The sequence below is a fragment of the Stomoxys calcitrans genome, chromosome 4, assembly GCF_963082655.1.
Source record: "Stomoxys calcitrans chromosome 4, idStoCalc2.1, whole genome shotgun sequence".
Lineage (NCBI taxonomy): Eukaryota > Metazoa > Arthropoda > Insecta > Diptera > Muscidae > Stomoxys > Stomoxys calcitrans.
The window spans coordinates 118,134,983-118,156,074 of NC_081555.1; the positions used below are offsets into that span (position 1 = coordinate 118,134,983).

A 21,092-nucleotide genomic window follows, 5' to 3' on the forward strand; every position below is an offset into this window, starting at 1 on the left:
TTCCACTGTTCCTTAATGGAATTTTCATGGAAAATTTAATCGTACATTTTGTCTTAAAAAAAAATTCCTTAAAATTTTGTCTTTAGACAAAATTTTACTCACATATTTCTCATTTAAAATCGCATTAAAATTTAGTCTAGTGATGATTTAATAAAAATAATAAGAAATTTCCTATTTTGTTTTTAGAGAAAATTTTGAAAAAAAATTTATTGAAAATTGGTCTTTTGAGAAATACTTCGCGTGTATAACTACCAAAACCACATTAACGTTTCTATACTCCTTATTACAAATTCCTTTGTTGAATTTTTAATCATTTGCTTCTTTGATTGCCTGCAAATTAAATGGATATTTGAATAGAATTAAAATTTATGGAGAACAGCGATTTTGGCGCAATGGGAAGCCCCATTTAATAACGCAATAATTTCCTTCACACATTATTATGGTATTTTCAACAACTCTCATGGTGTATGCATCTCCCTCCTGCTCTTTCAGTTTCCTTTTCCTTTCTCTGCGGAGAAAATTTTGTGGTTTCTGCCGTTGAATGAGAATCATTATTATAATTATTCTTAAGGGTATTTTACAATAGTGGGGGGAGAAAAAATGCAGAGAATAAAAAGGAGGAAGCGCGAAATGAAAAATAAAAAAAGAAACTCACACATATAATAATAAAAATGCCATTAGATTTCATTGGTGAAAAAAAAAAAAAAAAAAAATAAAAAGCATGCCTTGCTCTCCAGGAAGTGTTATACAATAGTAATGGGGCATATAAGTATGCGCTTACAGGATACGAGGGTGAGTGTTTAAGTACAAGATTTTAAGTTAAGTGAGGGAAATTGTATCCCCTAAGGCGGTATTTGTCCGGTAAACGCAGAAATTGACTTTAGTGTTGGGAGAAACTGCAACAGTTAAGTACAGAATATATTTGTTGTTGTTATTTGACATTGGTCAAACATTTCCTAAATATGCCCTATTTCCAAATAGAAAGTATAATGCTCTCTGATTCGTATATTCCATGTAGGGATTTTGTTTTTATATTGAACTTAGAACCCATATATTCATCTTATCGTTTTCTATTCCTACATATATCTTTCATTTTAATCCAATACTGTCCTGGTTATACATATAGATGTCTGCTAAAGGGCTTTGTCTGAAGACTGTGCCTGACGATGTTATGTTCCCAAAAAAGTGGATTAACAAGATATTTTGAATGACATTTTTGTACGTTGTTTCTAATTTTCAAATGTCTACGGAGGTCACCGAGTCGCAGGGGTAAGCACATCCCCCTATGACGACGAACGCCTGGATTAAAACCCTGGCGTGAACAGCAGGAAAACATTTTACCGAGAGCGTAAACGGAGGCCCCATATTGCAAGTTTTGCCCACGAACATTCCACCAAGGAACAGGGGTAAACTTGGTATGTGAATACCAATGAGTGCAGTCCGAGTCAAGTTTAAGCTCAATGATAAGGGGCCTCCTTTTTATAGCCGAGTCCGAACGGCGTGCCACAGTGCGACACCTCTTTGGAGAGAAGTTTTACATGGCATAGTACCTCACAAATGTTGCCAGCATTAGGAGGGGAAAACTACCGCTGAACATTTTTTTTTTTGATGATCTCGACAGGATTCGAACCCAGGCATTCAGAGTCAGTCGGACATGCTAAACTCTGCGCTACGGTGGGCTCCATATTATTGAGCTAAAACTTGTGTAGAAAGTTTGCTCCTGAACCTCAATGGAAATATTTTTTGTGACTTTTCGAACATATTCCAGCTCGAGATCATATTCAACACATAAAATCGTTGCGTTTTGTTAGTTTGTTTGTCTGTTCCGTATAGACTCAAAAATGTTCACAGATGATAGAGTTTGGGCCCAAGGTGAAAAAAGGGTACTACATTTTTTGATATCCGAAGGGGGACGGACCCTCCCCCATACCCCAGTTTTTAAAAACGCCAGATCTCAGAGATGCGTGCATCGATTTAAACGAAATTCTGTATGCCACCTTATGATCCCCAAAAACACGAAATTCGTTAAAAATTCTGGTGTCAAATAATCGGGGGGGACGCCCCATCCCAAAACCCACCCGAACGGACATGTGCACTGATTGGGACAATATGGGTATCAAATGAAATGTATTTGAGAGTTGAGTACGAACTTGGCATTAAAATGACACCCTAAGTGTCGGGGGCCCCCACCCCCAAAAACACCACCCAACAGGACACTTTAACCGCTTAGAGTATCAAATAAAAGCTATTTAAAAGTGGAATACAAATCTCAGACAAAAAATTATTTTTTGGTATATGAGGGCCCTCCAAATGCAAATTGCAAATTTTGCTCATGAACAGTCCACTAAGGAACAGGGGCAAGCTTCTCACATATAAATGAGTGCAGTCCGATTCAAGTTCTGAGCTCAATGATAAGGGGCCTCCTTTTTATAGCCGAGTCCGAACGGCGTGCCGCAGTGCGACACCTCTTTGGAGAGAAGTTTTACATGGCATAGTACCTCACAAATGTTGTCAGCATTAGGAGGGAGGAAAATTTGTTCTGATGGTTTCGCCTCGATTCGAACCCATGCATTCAGCGTCATAGGCGGACATGCTAACCTCTGCGCTACGGTGGCCTCCACATCACCCAAAACTCCCCAGCACGACAAATTTACCGATTGGGAAAATATGAATATCAAATGAAAGATAGAGTCCAATGCTGATATAAAAAATTATTCCTTTGTGTCTGAGGCGCCTCCCCACCCCCCAAAACCGATCAACAGGACATGTTTACCGATTGGGACAATGTGGGTATCAAATCAAATATATTTGCAAGCTGAGTACAAATCTGTTATAAAAATGCCCAAAACGGGCATAATGTCCAACGTCACAAAATGGGTATCGAATGAAAGGTCTTTGGGACTTGACTACGAATCTGGCATGCACAATTAGGATAGAGTCTGCGACCGGCCCACCCACTAAATACCCTTCATTAGGGCGTGTAGGACGATTTGGGATATTTCGAATCTAATGTTGCTATAAGGATTCAAGTATCTGGGTCACGTCCTACCGTTCCGCAGGACAATAGTCCGCGACAATAAAAACTCAAATAAAGTGTCGTTTGGTTCTTAGCGTCGGGGGGACCGACCCTCTCCTCCCAATAAATGCAACGCCAAAGTGTCATGTGACCGAGAATATATTGTACTCAAATGAAAGGACGTGTAAGAGGGCAACACCCTTCCCCTATCCTACCAAAAAAAAACCGAATTAGGAATAATATGTGAATAATATGAAATAATATATGAAGGCCGACCAGGAGAGAATCTTACAAAAGTAAAAGGTCTTTGGTAGTAGAGTACACTTTTTACCCTCAAATTGGGATGGACATGGGAGGACCCTTTTAGAATGTAGTATCCCACGTGGTCGCTTTGTAATATGATTTTGAATGTAGATAACCAATACAAAAAAATTAATCAGTGTGAATCTGAGCGAGACCCCCTAGCTCTGAATATCTTGATAGCCTCCTTCAAAATGCCTGACATTATGGGGCTCAAACAAAATCGTGTTCTTACACGATGCTGATATTACTTTACAGCCCGCCTCTAAACTCCCTCCAAACCGGTCATGATTGCCTACTATGGCGATTAATAATAGGTAAACAAATGGCAATTGGGGCTCAAATTAAAGAAATTCGAGAGTAGAGCACGATGCTGATTATTTTTTCAGGGCTAAGTACAGGCTAATGCTGGCAACATTTGTGAGATAATATACCATGCAAAACTTCTCTCCAAAGAGGTGTCGCACTGCGGCACGCCGTTTGGGCTCGGCTATAAAAAGAAGGCCCCTTATCATTGAGCTTAAAACTTGAAATCGACTGCACTTATTAATATGTCAGAAGTTTGTCCCGTTTCTTAGTGGAATATTCGCGGCCTAAATTTGTTGTTTGTTTGTAAGTACGTGGGGGGCCGTCCCACCCTGCATTCCCCTTAAACAGGACATATTTGTGGATTATGACAAAAAGGGTCTCAAACCTGCATCTGTTTCATGGCCAAGTGTTTCAGGGACGCCTCACCTGATAAACTCCCCCTAAACCACACATATATACCGACTATAGCAATATGTAGCTCCAATGTGATTTTCGGGGGTGGAGTATGAATCTGATATTCACTTTTGGTTGAGACAAAGAGTATGGCTACTCCAATCCACCACAAAATCCAAGAGAATTAAGTAGATCTAACATCCAAACTTTATTGGGCGGACCCTCCCCTTACCCTATGTCCAAAAACGCCAGATCTCGGAGATGGGCGTGATACACAGGAGGCCGCCCCACCTCCAAAGTCCCCAGCCAAATGGAATATAAACGGAGCGGGCCCTGTCCAGCTAGTAGAACTTATAAAAGTTACGAAAATGTGTGTTGTTGTCAAAACACTTTGATACGCCATGTATCTTCTTCAACACCTTTGTCAAATTGATTAAGGTTCACACCCAACGACTATTGAGTACGGTGTAGAGCACCCTTTTGTTTTGAAACAGGGTTCAATAAGTCCTCGTACTCTCCTTAACGCAGTAAGATAAACGAAAGCCTTACTCTCCACTCTTCCAATACAAACTAATCATCGGATCGACTCAGAATCAGATTCTGAATCGATTTAGCCATACCCGGCTGTCTGCCTCGTTGTCTGGTCTGTTTTTCACTCGCTCTTGAAAATTTGCATAGACTTCTTTTTGGGACTAGAGAAGAAGCCTTTTGAAATTGCAAGGAATCGGTTCAGATAGTACCCATATACGTATATGGGGATGGCCCGACTTTAACTTTTAAAGCCCTGGAAAGGGAATTTATCAACCCTATCTTCCCAACATTTTGCACAATCTCATCTTCTATGATTTTTATACCCTCCACCATAAGATGGGGGGTATACTAATTTCGTCATTCTGTTTGTAACTACTCGAAATATTCGTCTGAGACCCCATAAAGTATATATATTCTTGATCGTCGTGAAATTTTATGTCGATCTAGCCATGTCCGTCCGTCTGTCCGTCCGTCCGTCCGTCCGTCCGTCCGTCTGTCTGTCGAAAGCACGCTAACTTCCGAAGGAGTAAAGCTAGCCGCTTGAAATTTTGCACAAATACTTCTTATTAGTGTAGGTCGGTTGGTATTGTAAATGGGCCATATCGGTCCATGTTTTGATATAGCTGCCATATGAACCGATCTTGGGTCTTGACTTCTTGAGCCTCTAGAGTGCGCAATTCTTATCCGATTGGAATGAAATTTTGCACGACGTGTTTTGTTATGATATACAACAACTGTGCCAAGTATAGTTCAAATCGGTCCATAGCCTGATATAGCTGCCATATAAACCGATCTTGGGTCTTGACTTCTTGAGCATCTAGCGTGCGCAATTCTTATCCGATTGGGATGAAATTTTGCACGACGTGTTTTGTTATGATATCCAACAACTGTGCCAAGTATGGTTCAAATCGGTCTATAACCTGATATAGCTGCCATATAAACCGATCTTGTGTCTTCACTTCTTGACCCTCTACAGTGCGCAATTTTTATCCGATTGGAATGGAATTTCGCACGACGTGTTTTGTTATGATACCCAACAACTGTACCCAGTATGGTTTAAATCGGTCCATAACCTGATATAGCTGCCATATAAACCGATCTTGGGTCTTGACTTCTTGAGCCTCTAGAGTGCACAATTCTTATCCGATTTGAATGAATTTTTGCACGAAGTATTTCGTTATGATATTTCGGACGATATATACATAAGAGAGCTATATCTAAATCTAGACGGATTTGTATGAAATTCATCAGCAATGTTGAGAGTCAAGAGAAAATCGTTCCTAACAAATTTCAAGAGAATCGTTTAACAAATGACCATTTTATTGCATTATTACTGCAAATCAGAAAGTGATTCTGAGTCGATCGGTATATTTATCAATGTGTCTTTCTCCTTTCCTTCTGGGTGTTACAAACAATTACACATAACATAGTGCATACCTTGTACCACAGCAGTGGTGTAGTGTATAAAAAGAAAAAAAAAAAAACAAGTAACAGCGTGCTAAGTTCGGACGGGCCGAATCTTATATACCCTCCACCAAGGATCGTATTTGTCGAGTTTTATGCGCGGTATCTCTTTTTAGGTAAACAAGGAAAATTGAATAAGAGCTGTTATGCTATTTGAGCTATATCAAGTTATAGTCCGATTCGGATCATAAATGAATGCTGATCATTGTAGAAGTCATTGCGTAATATCTCAGTTCATTTGGATGAGAATTGCGCCTTGTAGGGGCTCAAGAAGCAAAATCGGGAGATAGGTTTGTATGGTAGCTGTATTAACCTATTGATCGATTCAGACAATATTAGACACGTATGTTTAAGGTCATGTAAGAAGCCGTTGTACGAAATTTCTGCCAAATCGGATGAGAATTACGGCCTCTAGAGGCTCAAGAAGTCAAGATATCAGATCGGTTTATATGGCACTTATATCAGGTTATGTACCGATTTGCACCATACTTAGCAAAGTTATTGGAAGTCATAACAAAACACCTCATGCAGAATTTCAGCCAAATTGGATGAGAATTTCTCGCTCAATTGGCTCAAGAAGTCAAGATCCAAGATCGGCTTATATAATTACTATATCAGATTATGAACCGATTTAAATCATACTTAGCACAGTTGTTAAAAGTGATACCAAAACACTACGTGCAAAATTTCAGTCCAATCGGATGAGAATTGCGTCCTCTAGAGACTCACGACCCAAATCGGTTTATATGGCAGCTATATCAAAACATGGACCGATATAGCCCATTTACATTCCCAACGACCTACCCTTATACAAAGTATTTGTGCAAAATTTCAAGCGGCTAGCTTTACTCCTTCGAAAGTTAACGTGCTTTCGTCAGACAGACGGACGGACGTGGCTAGATGGACTTAAAATGACATGACGATCAAGAATATATACACTTTATGGAGTCTCAGATGCATATTTCAAGGTGTTACAGACAGAATGACGAAATCAGTATACCTCCATCCTATGGTGGAGGGTATAAAAAGTTTGTGGTCTAGGTCGTAAGTTCTTTACTGAAGTCCTAAATTGATAATTATTCGCAACTATTATTGAAGGAATATCCTGTGCTGAAAATTGTTTCTGATATTTATGCCATGGGTAAATCGAAGATGCTTACCCATGCGCAACGGTGCCATTAGATAGGACGACAAAAGCGGAAATTTGATTGAATTCAAAAATAGACAAAATGATGACAATATAATGAAAATCAACAGCGAGCGTCACCAAAAACAGATTCAGCGCCATCTATTGGGGGATATAGATTGTATGAAAAGCAAAGGCAACCCGGAGAAAGAAATAGAGCGCGAGAGGAACAGCAGAAAGTGTTTAAAGTTGATCGTATGCTTTTTATTACTGTTTTGAGAAGTTGTTTGCCCTTCGAATAGATAAAATATAAGAACTAAACTTCAACTGGGACAAGCTTCCACAACAGTCTGAAAGATCTATAAAAACATGAACGCAAAATATATAGGTCACTTAGTGAGTGCAATGAAGTGTAATTGAAAAGAAAGTTATATTTCATATGGTTTAATAGATGGCGCAGCGGAGCACTCCGGGCCGAGCTAGTCTTAATTGAAATCTTCTATGGATATCAAGCCCATATTTTCCGTACTTTGGTTTGAATTCCTGTTTCTTTACTTACTCTTATTTACATTTGGCCCTTCCATTCTTACCTATCTCTACTTTTTTCTATTCTTCAAAATCGACATATTCTTTTTAAAAGCTTTCTGACATAAAAATTAATTACAACTTTTTTTGCAATTTTATTTGCTAAAGTGACATGTTTAGCATAAGCTTGTGACCACGAACAATAGCTGTTGTCTCCCGCACATTTAACATATATACCTCCTTAGGGCATTTGGTCGACCTCTGATGTGTATTGTTGAGGGGTGGGGGGGCAGTGGTAATGGTGCAATTCAAATGTGTGCTGTGTCATTGTATTTGTATTTAGTCTCTGGTGTTTTGTAAAATAATATCTTTTTATGAGTATTCGTGGCGGTCGCGTGTGTGTGTTTCTTTAAAGGAAACGGATGTAGAAATAAACGCGAATGTGTGTGCCAGCAAACGAATGTGTTAACAAGAAATGTGTAAATCTGATTATAACATCCGTTTACAAGAGCAACGAATGCCATGCGAGATACAGAATGTGAAGGGCAGCAACAGCGGGTGTAGTGGGCAAACACTTAAAGACATTTTAACTGTTCTACACCACTTAAGCTAGGCGGTATGTGGTCGCTTGAGCTTATTGGTTCTTTGCAAACCTTTGAGACATGAGGGGAATTTCAACCGAAGAATCTCTGAGGAGAACTGGGTTTGTAGAAATTTTCATGAAACTCTTTGTCTTTCATTAATTTTGGAGGCCACCTACTCTTTTTTGCCAGGCCACCTAGGACCATGCCCTGGGAGTAGGACCATTGTTTGTTGGTTCGTTACAAAATCGAGTATATTATACGCTTATTTGTTAATGCTTAGGCTTAATGGGTGCATAAATGTTTTAATCTCTATTTACTCGTCATAGTGGATGGCAATGGCGTAGACGACGATGTCGACGACGGTGTGTCCTTTTGTGTGCGTTTTTTTTTTGTTTTTCTTTGTAGCATATCCTTGTGCCACAATGGTGGCATACCTTCGCATGGGTGTACCTAATGAACCTTTGGTGTTTTTTCTTTGTTTCTGTTTATATATGTATGGTTGCCTTTGAATATGTCTTTATTTTTTAAGTACTTTGGCTGGCTTCTTTCTCTTTAATTTGGACAAGTGTTAATGACAACGTTTATTTCATGGTAAATGTGTTGGGATTTGGCACGATGTCAGTGCCTAAAGTAGACGTTAAGTAGGAAATGTTAATTATCTTTCTCATTGTTTTGTAATTTAGTGAAACATATTTATTTCTTATCCATTTCCATGCCATAGGTTTAAAAGAATGAACATTTGGAGGTCAATTGTTTGTCGTTTTTCTTTACCTAAAGATATGGATGTAGTAAAATTAAGCTTTTTTTATCTTAAGTAACACTAACATTCTTAAACCAGCAAGGAAAGGCAGAAGTCAGGCGGTGCCGACTGTGTAATACCCTACACCTACCCTTTAAATACAAAAGTGGGACTATATCTAATTCTGAACCAATTTTGATGGACCTCGGCGGATGTATTCAGATAGGTTATTAAAATTACTGCATCAAATTTCGAGTAAAGCAAATATGTTCAAAATGTAATAATTACGGTTGACAAATGACGGGAGATGGGAGCTATATCCAAATCTGAAACGATTTCGATCAAACTTTATGGATATTGTGGAATTCGTCGAGGAAAGCGTTGTACAAAATTTTGGGAAGATTGGTCAATAAGTGCGCTTGCCGTGGGTCTAGGAATGAAAATCGGGCAATATATATTTATGTGAGCTATACCTAAATCTGAACAGATTTCTATGAAATTTATCAGTAATATTGAGAGCCATAAGAAAATCCTTCCTGCAAAATTTCGAGAGAATCGGTTAACTAATGACCATTTTATTGCTGTATTACTGCAAATCGGACGAACATATATATGGAAGCTATATCCAAATCTGAACCGATTTCTATGAAATTCATCAGTAAAATTGAGCATCATAAGAAAATCCTTCCTACCAAATTTCAAGAGAATCGGTCAACAAATTACCGTTTTATAGCTGTATTACTGCAAATCGGACGAACATATATATGTGAGCTATATCCAAATGTGAACCGATTTCTATAATATTCACTTTTAAAATCGAAAGACATAACAAAATCCATCCTGCCAAATTTCGAGAGAATCAGTTAACAAATGACAATTTTATAACAGTATTACTGCAAATCGGACGAACATATATATTGAAGCTATATCCAAATCTGAACCGATTTCTATAATATACACTTTTAATATCGAAAGACATAAGAAAATCCTTCCTGCCAATTTTCGAGGGAATCGGTTGACAAATGACCATTTTATTGCTGTATTACTGCAAATCGGACGAACATATATATGGGAGCTATATCCAAATCTGAACCGATTTCTATGAAATTCATCAGTAATATCGAGAGCCATAAGAAACTGCTTCTTGCTAAATTTCGACAGAATCGGTTAACAAATGACTATTTTATTGTTGTATTACTGCAAATCGGACGAACATATATATGGGAGCTACATCCTAATCTGAACCGATTTCTAAAAAATCTACCAGTAAAATTGAGCATCATAAGAAAATCCTTCCTGCCAAATTTCGAGAGAATCGGTTGACAAATTACCATTTTATTGCTGTATTACTGCAAATCGGACGAACATATATATGGGAGCTATATCCAAACCTGAACCGATTTTTATAAAATTCACCACTAATATTGAGAGTCATAAGAAAATGCTTCTTGCCGAATTTCGACAGAATCGGTTAACAAATGACTAATTTATTGCAAATCGTATATGGAAGCTATATCCAAATCTGAACCGATTTTTTCCAATTTCAATAGGCTTCGTCTCTAGGCCGATAAACATGCCCATACCAAATTTGAAGACGATCGGATGAAAATTGCGACCTGTAGATTGTACACAAATTAACATGGACAGACGGACGGACAGACAGATGGACATAGCTAAATCGAATCAGAAAGTAATTCTGAGTCGATCGGCATACTTATCAATGGGTCTATCTTCCTTTTGGGTGTTTTACAAACTAATTCACTAAGTTATAATACCCTGTACCACAGTTGTGGTACAGGTGGCGCCCGGGCCACCTAGAGCCTTGAAGTTTACATTATCTCCATAACAGCTCAGTATAACTGTTCTTAAACGGCATTTTTTTGAGTTTTTTTTTCGTTTGTATCCCACTGTGCGACACCCCGACCCATCTTTTTATAACCTACACCTCGACTGTGGTACAGGGTTTTACAACTTAGGGTTTTACAACTTAGAGCATTTGTTTGTAACACCCAGAAGGAAGAGTGTCAGGCCCATTGATAAGTATCCTGATCACTTTCTGATTCGATTTGCTATGTCCGTCTGTCTGTCCGTCCCTCTGTTTGTCATTAGTTCGTCTGTCCATGTTAATTTGTGTACAAACTATAGGTCGCCTTTTTAATCCGATAGTCCTTAATTTAGGAACATACTTTGTTTGTGGTGTAGAGACGAACCCTATTGAAATTCAATAAAGTTGGTTCAGATTTGGATATAGGTCCTATATATATAATCGTCTGATTTGAAGTAATACTCCAATAAAATGGTAATTTGTTGACCGATTCTATCGAAATTTGGCAAGAAGGATTTTCTCTTGACTCTCGATATTGCTGGGGAATTTCATAGAAATCGGTCAAGATTTAGACATAGCTCCTATATATAAATATAAAGGGTGATTTTTTAAGAGCTATAGGAAAAATTTCCAAAAAACACATAAAATTCAGAAAAATTCATGAAATCTTTATTTGACTCGATAGTCCATTTAAGTTATTGTTTGCAAAGATTATGTCATGCAAATGTTGACCGTGACTGCGCCTCAAATGGTCCATCCTCTTAGTCCAATTTTGGCATACTCTTTCCGGTATCTCAGGAACAAATGCTTCAATGTTACCTTCCAATGCGTCAATTGAAGCGGGCTTATATGTATAGACATGAGCTTTAACATAGCCCCACAAAAAATACTCCAGAGGCGTTAATTCGTACGATCCAGGTGGCCAATTGAACAGTCCCGAACGTGAAATCATAAGTTCACCAAACTCGCCTCTCAATAAGTCCATTGTAACGCGTGCTATGTGGCATGTGGCACCGTCCTGTTGAAAACACACGTCATATAAGTCAAGCTCTTGCATTTCGGGCAAACAAAATTGGATATCATTTCACGGTAGCGCTCACCATTCACAGTTATGTTACGATTCGCATCATCTTTGAAGAAGTACGGTCCAATGATGTCACCAGCCTATAAACCGCATCAAACTGAGACTATTTATGGATGCATTGGTAGCTCCTGCAATGCTTCTGGCAGATCTTCACTCCAAAATCGACAATTCTGCTTATTTTCCCGTTGAACCAAAAATGAGCTTCGTCGCTGAATGGAAGAAACGCGCGATTAACTTAATTAACAGAGCACGCAATTTGATAAATATTTGCAAGCGTTGTTTGTTTGCAAGACGATTCACGGTTGAATTATAGACCAAACAGAAGATGTTTGACGGCAAACAAGACACGAAACCTGTGTGAGTTGTTCAAACCATTGTTGATAATAGCTAAAAAATCACCTTTTATATGTTTGTAGGATTTGAACCATTTGCCATTGTCAACTGTAGTTATTACAGTTTGAACATATCTGCTCGAAATTTGATACTGATTGTTTAATAACCCATCTGAATGCATCCGGCGTAGCCCATCAAATTGGTTCAGAATAAGATAGAGCTCCCTCTTCGAACTTATAGGGTAGGTGTAGGATATTATACAGTCGGCACCGCCCGAGTTTAGCCTTTCCGTACTGGTTTATTTGTCTACAGGTGAACTCGTGGCACATTTTAGCATACTACATGCAACGGATGTTTAAGGTAGCTACCCCGGTGACACAGCGGGGAGGTTTGTGCCCACATTTAAGATGAAGGAAGACCATGATTAGCCTGGATTTTGTTAAAACTAATCAGAATCGTTGCCTGGTTTCCAACATCCCCAAGTCACCGTGATCGGCGCTTAGGTGGATCAACCTGTGCTGAATTTGTTTGTATGACTTCTTCTCTTCCTTTGAATCTCATATAGATCAAATCGGCGTGTGGGATTTCTAGTCTGACACTTGTTACCAAATTCCGATATGAGATTTCTACTTAACCCTCAAAGTCCTTTTATTTGAGTTTCATTTTGCTTCGGTCTTTGCACCTGACAATCTAGAGGGATAGAAAAGTTTGCTGAAAATAGCAAACACTTTCTGCTGAATATTAGTAGTTTATTTTGCTGCTATTGTAGCAGTAGGTCTGCTATTGCAGCAGTAGTACTGCAATTTTAGAGTAGCAGGCTTATTGCTGAAAAGTCTGTAGTTTGCTGAAAATGACTGCAGCTTAATTGTGAAGTGGATGTTAGAAGAAACAAATAAAAGCGTGATAAGTTCGGAACCATGGATCGCATTTTTCCAGTTCTTTGCGCGGTACCACTTTTTAGGCAAACAAAGAATAATGAATAAGAATAGTTATGCTATTGGAGCTATATCAAGTTATGGTCCGATTTGGACTATAAATGAATTGAATGCTGAACATTGCAGAAGTCATTGCGTAATATTTCAGTCCATTCGGAAAAGAATTGCGCCTTGTAGGGGCTCTAGAAGCAAAATCTTGAGATCGGTTTATATAGGAGCTGTATCAAGCTATAGATCGATTCAGGTCAAATTGGACACGTATGTTTCCGATTCAGCCAAATCGGTTGAGAATTGCGCCCTCTAGCGGCTAAAGATGTCAAGATCCAAGATCGGTTTATGGCAACTATATCAGGTTATGGACCGATCTAAACCACAGTTGTTGGAAGTGATACCAAACCACTGCGTTGAAAATTTCAATCAAATCAAACGATAATTGCGCTCTCTAGAGGCTCAAGAAGTCCAAACCCAAGTTCAGTTTATATGGCAGCTATATCTAAACATGGACCGATATGTCCCATTTACAATCCCAACCGACCTGCACTAAAAAAATTTATTTATGAAAAATTTCTAGCGCCTAGCTTTATTCCGGACAGACGGACATGGCTAGATCGTAAATTTCCGCCAAATCGAGAAACAATTGCGCCCTTTATAAGCTCAAGAAGTGAATAGGGGTATCGGTTTATATGGGAGCTGTATCAAATTATAGGCCGATTCAGACCATAATCGACACATATGTTAAAGGTCATGAGAGAAGTCGTTGTACAAAATTTCAGCCAAATCGGATAATAATTGCGACCTCTAGAGGCTCAAGAAGTCAAGATCCCAGATCGGTTTATATGGCAGCTAAATCAGGTTAATGACCAATTAAAACCATTTTTGGCACAGTGTTGTTGAAAGTCATAACAAAACACCTCATGCAAAATTTCAGCCAAATAGGATAGGAATTGCGCCCTCTATAGGCTGAATATCAGGTTATGAACCGATTTCAACCACACTTAGTATAGTTGTTGGAAGTAACCTAACCGAAATATCTCACCCAAAATTGCAGCTAGATCGGATAAGAATTGGCTGAAGAAATCAAGATTCAAGATCGATTTATATGGCAGCTATATCAGGTTATGAACCGATTTCAACCATGCTTAGCATAGTTGTTGGAAGTAACCTAACCAAAATACCTCATGCAAAATTGCAGTTAAATCGGATAAGAATTGCGCCCTCTATAGGCTGAAGAAGCCAAGAACCTAGATTGGTTTGTATGACAGCTATATCGGGTTAGTGACCAATTAAATATATTTGGCACAGTTGTTGAAAGTCATAACGAAACACCTCATGCAAAATTTCAGCCAAATAGGATAGGAATTGCGCCCTCTATAGGCTGAAAAAATCAAAATTCAAGATTGATTAATATGGCAGCTATATCAGGTTATCAACCGATTCCAACCATACTTAGCATAGTTGTTGGAAGTAACCTAACCGAAATACCTCATGCAAAATTGCAACTAAATCGGATAGGAATTTCGCCCTCTATAGGCTGAAGAAATCAAGATTCAAGATCGATTAATATGGCAGCTATATCAGGTTATGAACCGATTTCAACCATACTTAGCATAGTTGTTGGAAGTCATACCGAAACACATCATGCTAAATTGCAGCTAAATCGGATAGAAATTGCGCCCTCTATAGGCTGAAGAAATCAAGATTCAAGATCGATTTATATAGCACCTATATCAGGTTATGAATCGATTTGAACCACACTCAACACAGTTCTTGAAAGTGATAATAAAACACCTCATGGAATATTTCAGCCAAATCGGATAATAATTGTGCCCTCTAGTGACTCAAGAAGTCATGATCCAAGATCGATATGGCCCATTTACGATCCCAACTGACCTACACTAATAAGAAGTATTCGTGCAAATTTTCCAGCGACTAGCTTTACTCCTTCGAAAGTTAGCGTGCTTTCGACAGACAGACGGACGGACAAGGCTAGATGGACTTAAATCGGAGCCATCGTAGCGCAGAGGTTAGCATGTACGCCTATGACGCTGAACGCTTGGGTTCGAAGCGGTGGTTTCAGTGGTGTCTCAGTGGATATTTAAAATCACCACTGAATGTATACTTTCCATAATCGTTTTTCTTTTAATGCCAGGCCATGCCAGTCATATGCACATTAGTAGAGCTATAACAAAAAATGCGAGCTAGTTCGACACATTTCGAAATGTATATCAATAGATGGATCAGGTTGCTTACTTACAGTAATATTCCATCTCCTTCAACAAAATTTCAAAAAAATCTAAAAAATGCCTAAAATAATGATAACAAGTAACAGGCAACCATAAAAGGGAGCATTCAAATTTTTTTCAATAGAGCAGATTTGGTTAGTTGAAATTGCAGCAAGAAATGTTTTGCTAATACAGCAGCCCCATGTTTGCTGAAACACCAATGTTGTCTGCTTTACCATTTTCAGCAGACAAAAACTGCTGTTTTAGCAAACAATTTTTTGATGTTTTGAATAACAGATTTGATTAAGTGTAGACACTTGGTCCAAAATATTGGTATGAGGTTTTAACTCTTCTTCCAAAGACCTATGATTGAAAACGAAATGTTCTGGTTAACCGGTTTGATGATTTTTTTCCGATGGCTCTACCGACACTTGGTGCCATATACTAATATCAGATTCATACTTTAATACCAACAACCTTGGCCTTAAAATTTATGGAACTTTTTGGGGGTGGGGTGGCCGCAACCCCTTTGGTCCCAAATAACGATGCCGAATTTTTTATTCTACTACCGAATAACGTTCAACTGATTCCCATATTATGCCGATCGTACTTCTTTTCTTTTTGGGAATTTTTGGGGGAGGGCTAGTTTTTTCCCCTACTACTGAAGCAGTTGTGGAGTGTACGGGTTGACTCAGACAAATTTCCTGATGCAGATGGGCGATGTATGGAAGGTAAGGAAGGTGTCGTTAGCATTTGTATTCCAATCAACAAATTGTTCACATATCATTTTTTGGTCACAAGTATAAACGCTGTGAATCAGGATCAAACAAATGTTTCTCCCCTTTAGCGTGGACCTAGCCATATATATACTCTTTTTAACGTTTAGAAAGAGATGTGTTATAAACGGTATGACACAATGAGTACACCTGTATCCTTCGCTAGTGGGTATAAAAATAAACATTAGTTGCCAACAACAAAAAAATCCTTCAATAAAGAAAAAGCATTTTGCTAGAATGCTTCATATTATTTTTGGCACACAAAGGAAACAAACAACGTATCCGTTTCCTTTTCAACTACATTATCATGTCAATTTGCAGTCTCACATACTACAATTGTCTACCTCATTTGCAACATGAGTTGACGCGAAAAAAAGAACACAAACGAACAGACCGAACAGAGACAAAGCGAATTAGATTTTGTTTATCTCAATTAGGTCAGTGCTGTATTGTCGCATGATGGCACTTTGCCAATTAAACACTTCAAAAGCCACTGACATTTGAAAGACTTGTGTCAATAGCTGACATATATTCCACTCTGGGTTTTCTTCTTCCTCTTTTCTACTATTCATTTGTAATTGGTCTAAGTGTTGTTACACTTGGCTATGCAGCTGCAAAAAATTAGTTTTACTGCCTCTAATTGGGGTTAAAAGTTTTACTTGAGAAAAAAAAATGTTTCATATTTTCGAAGTGCTTCAATGCATTTGCACTTAAAAGTGCTTGAGTTCAGTTAAAGTTATTTCCGAGTTTAGAAATTTTTTCTCATTTTACATTTGCAGTGAATCTCATGGAAAACGAGGCAAAGTAGAATGGAAATAAAATACCAAATATAAACCATAAAGACATGCTTTGTGTTCAGAAAAAAGCTATATTAACCCGGAGCGCCCTGGTCACCACCAGGTACCATATGCCAACGTAAAAATTATGAGAAGTTTTTACAATATTTTAGCTTCAAAATTGCAATCATTTGGCATTATGAAATAAATTTGGATATTTATGACATATGAGAAGTGCATACAAGTGGTGGTTTGTCATTTTTGACTTAATATAAGTCCCAAAAAAAGTCTTGAGAAATAAAAATTTCCCAAAAGTTCCAGTATGATTCGGGTTAAGGTATTGCAACGTTTTTCTGTACTCTCTTACTTTCTTATTTTTAGATTTGTGTATTTCCACCCCTTTTTTTGTAAATGTAACCTTAACGTAAGCGTTGAAATTATCTTTCATTACCACATCCAATTTCACTTGAGTTCTTATTCAGACATTAAGTCGTTCATTTTGAGCACTTCAATTGCTACACAGACACTCATACTCACACACACATTGTTGCATTTGCATAATCCTTGAGTTATTGCGGCACTGCAGTGTGAGTGCACCAACACAAGGTCTTGTTGCACACTTCGTTGATCAAGATGAGCATGATGGATATAATGATGATGTTGATGGAATATTCTAAGCCATACATCTCGTTATGTTGGCTACATATCTAAGTGTTTAGCAGTTAGTGGTAAAGTCAGGGCAGGGAATTTAAAGAAAAATTTAAGTTAATATTTAATCAACATTAAATACATCAGTTTGGTAAAATATTCTGAGTGTAGGAAAAATCGACAACAAGAATCAAAATTTATGCATCATTTCTATACCCTCTACCATATGATGAGCATATACTTACTCGTAACACCCCTTAATATTGGATTTAGACCCCCAAGTTCGTTATGAAATTTTAAGATATAGCCATGCTCGTCCATGGGTCTGTCCAAAAGTCCATCTATTCGACTGTCCGTACCTTTACCCTTTGTCCTTCTGTGTGACTATCCTTCAGTTCGTCTGTCAAATGCACGCCAGTTTTCGAACAACTAAAGCAGGCCGGTTGAAATTTTTGCACAATCACTTCCTGTTGATGCAGGTCGGTTCAGATTGTAATTGGGCCACATCGGTTTATGTTTAAATGTGTGTAGCTTCCATATAAACCAATCTCCAGGTTTGACTTCATAATCCTCTATAGGACACATTTACAATCCGATTTGGCCGAAATTTTGTATCTGATGTTTTGTTATTTTACTTCCAACAACCATGTGCTAAGTATGACTCAAATCGGACCATAGCCTGATATAGGTCCCGTATAACCTGATCCCCCTGTTTGACTTCTTGAGCCCATTTTTTACCTGATTTGGCTGAAATTTTTCTCTTGGTGTTTTGTTATGAGTTTTTTTTAGTAAAAGCGTGCTAAGTTCGGCCGTGCCGAATCTTATATACCCTCCACCATGGATCGCATTTGTCGAACTCTTTTCCCGGCATCTCTTCTTAGGCAAAAATAGGATAAAAGAAAAGATTTGCTCTGCTATTAGAGTGATACAAGACTTGGTACGGTTCGGACCACAATTAAATTATATGGTGAAGACCTGTGTAAAATGTCAGCCAACTCGAATAAGAATTGAGCCCTTTGGCGGCTCAAGAAGTAATAGAGTGATCGATTTATATGGGAGCTGTATCAGGCTATAGACCGATTCAGATCATAATTAACACGTATGTTGATGGTTATGAGAGGATCCGTCGTACAAAATTTCAGGAAAATCGGATTATAATTGCGAAATCTAGGAGCTCAAGAAGTCAAGATCCCAGATCGGTTTATATGGCAGCTGTATCCGGTTATGAACCGATTTGAACCTTATTCGCCATTGCGCCCTCTAGAAGCTCAAGAAGTCAAGTCCCCAGATCGGTTTATGTGACAGCCAAATCAGGTTATGTGCCGATTTGAACCATACTTGAAACAGTTGTTTGATATCATAACAAAATTCTTCATCCAAAATTTCAGCTAAATCGGATGGGAATTGCGCCCTCTAGTGGCTCAAGAAGTTAAAATTCAAGATCGGTTTATATGGCAGTTATATCAGGTTTTTGACCGATGTCTAAACATGTTGTTTAGCCTTAATGTATTATATGAATTTAATTTGAATTTAACCGAAACATAGTTTGAAAGTCATATGAATTAAAAATTGAACTATTAGGAAAATGTACAAATTGCACTAAAATTAGTATCGACAAGAATGTCAAAGTTTGTTTAAACTTCAACTAGTTCTAAAATGAAATAAAATAAAGTCGATAGGTTTCCTAGTTGAAAGAAAATTGTCAATCTGCCACTTGCTTGGCAGCCGCAAACCAAACTACTTGGTGAGAACTTATCATCTTTAAATAAAACCAACTTGGATTCTAACCTGCTCGTGCTACTCTTTTTTTCTCTATACCATTTGGTGAGTTGGATGGTGATTTTCATTGCTCGAGAAATCAACTTCACCCAACCTGACATAAAGCCGTGTCGTTAAGCCATTGAATCCATCAGCTGGTTCTGCTAACGTTACCGTGTGGAAGATAATCTCCTCTGTGACATCCATATACAGTCCACAATTGGAACAACATCCTCTGGAGTCGTGTGTCCAGCTTTCCATCGTAGCGACAGTTGGCGCTGATCCACACTTCACATTGTATCAGAATAGAATTGGGACAAGGAGAGTGTGGATCAGCGCCAACTGTCGCTACGATGGAAAGTTGGACACACGACTCCAGAGGTTGTTGTTCCAATTGTGGACTGTATATGGATGTCACAGAGGAGATTATCTTCCACACGGTAACGTTAGCAGAACCAGCTGATGGATTCAATGGCTTAACGACACGGCTTTATGTCAGGTTGGGTGAAGTTGATTTCTCGAGCAATGAAAATCACCATCCAACTCACCAAATGGTATAGAGAAAAAAAGAGTAGCACGAGCAGGTTAGAATCCAAGTTGGTTTTATTTAAAGATGATAAGTTCTCACCAAGTAGTTTGGTTTGCGGCTGCCAAGCAAGTGGCAGATTGACAATTTTCTTTCAACTAGGAAACCTATCGACTTTATTTTATTTCATTTTAGAACTAGTTGAAGTTTAAACAAACTTTGACATTCTTGTCGATACTAATTTTAGTGCAATTTGTACATTTTCCTAATAGTTCAATTTTTAATTCATATGACTTTCAAACTATGTTTCGGTTAAATTCAAATTAAATTCATATAATACATTAAGGCTAAACAACATGTTTAGACAAGAGGAATTAATACAGAAGAAATTAGAAACGAAAACCAAAGAACTGACCAAAGAGACTGGCGAAAGAACGAATGGAAATGAAATTAAAAATATGATGACTTTTGGGAAATGATAGACAAGAGCCAAAATTTGCAATGGGAACGAATGGGAATGATGTTAACATCATAATGACGTTTGCGAAATGGTAGATATGAGGAAAATAAATTTGCAGGTTATGTCTTGTGGTATACGAGCCGCTATGTTTGCGAATTTTTAGATTTCTTCTGTTCGATTTGCAATAACGGTTTCTTACACTTGCACTTCTTAATAATGTTACTTTTGCAGATTATGTAACTGGAGATTTTTTTTTTAACACAAGGCACGTGTTTTATTCAATTTTTCCATAAACCATATGCATATATATATATACATAATTATCGCAATTTTTAATTACAGAATTTCATACACTGAATTTGCGCTCGTTGTAATTTTCCACGCACATGTATCACATCTTTTCCCACATGTATAATATCTTTGCCGAATTTTGGTGAGTTCTAAAGAAACTCACTTCACTAAATTTTTTAGACTGACAAAATACTCTAATTTAACGGATCGGGTAGGAATTTTTCGATCTATGATTTTCTGAACAGGTTTTCTTTTTCTTTCTGTCTTTCGCTGCTTAGTTCATTTTTTAACTCTTTAAACATAATCCCTGCAAATGTTCACAGATGCACTCTTAATACACGGACGGACTGCAAACTTTTATTAAATTATTCTAAACCACTTCTTCTAATTGCTTCCCTATTAAATTTGGCACACCGTATCAATAACTGCACACCGGCTTCTTAACAAAGCTGTTTAGCTTACCGTACCCGA

General features: G+C 38.0%; 1 protein-coding gene across 2 annotated transcripts in view; it reads right to left on the reverse strand.

The window, feature by feature from the left end:
* Nucleotides 1-21,092, reverse strand: part of LOC106080881 (basic-leucine zipper transcription factor A) — a 433,190-nt gene that overhangs the window by 61,491 nt on the left and 350,607 nt on the right. The window lies entirely within an intron of this gene.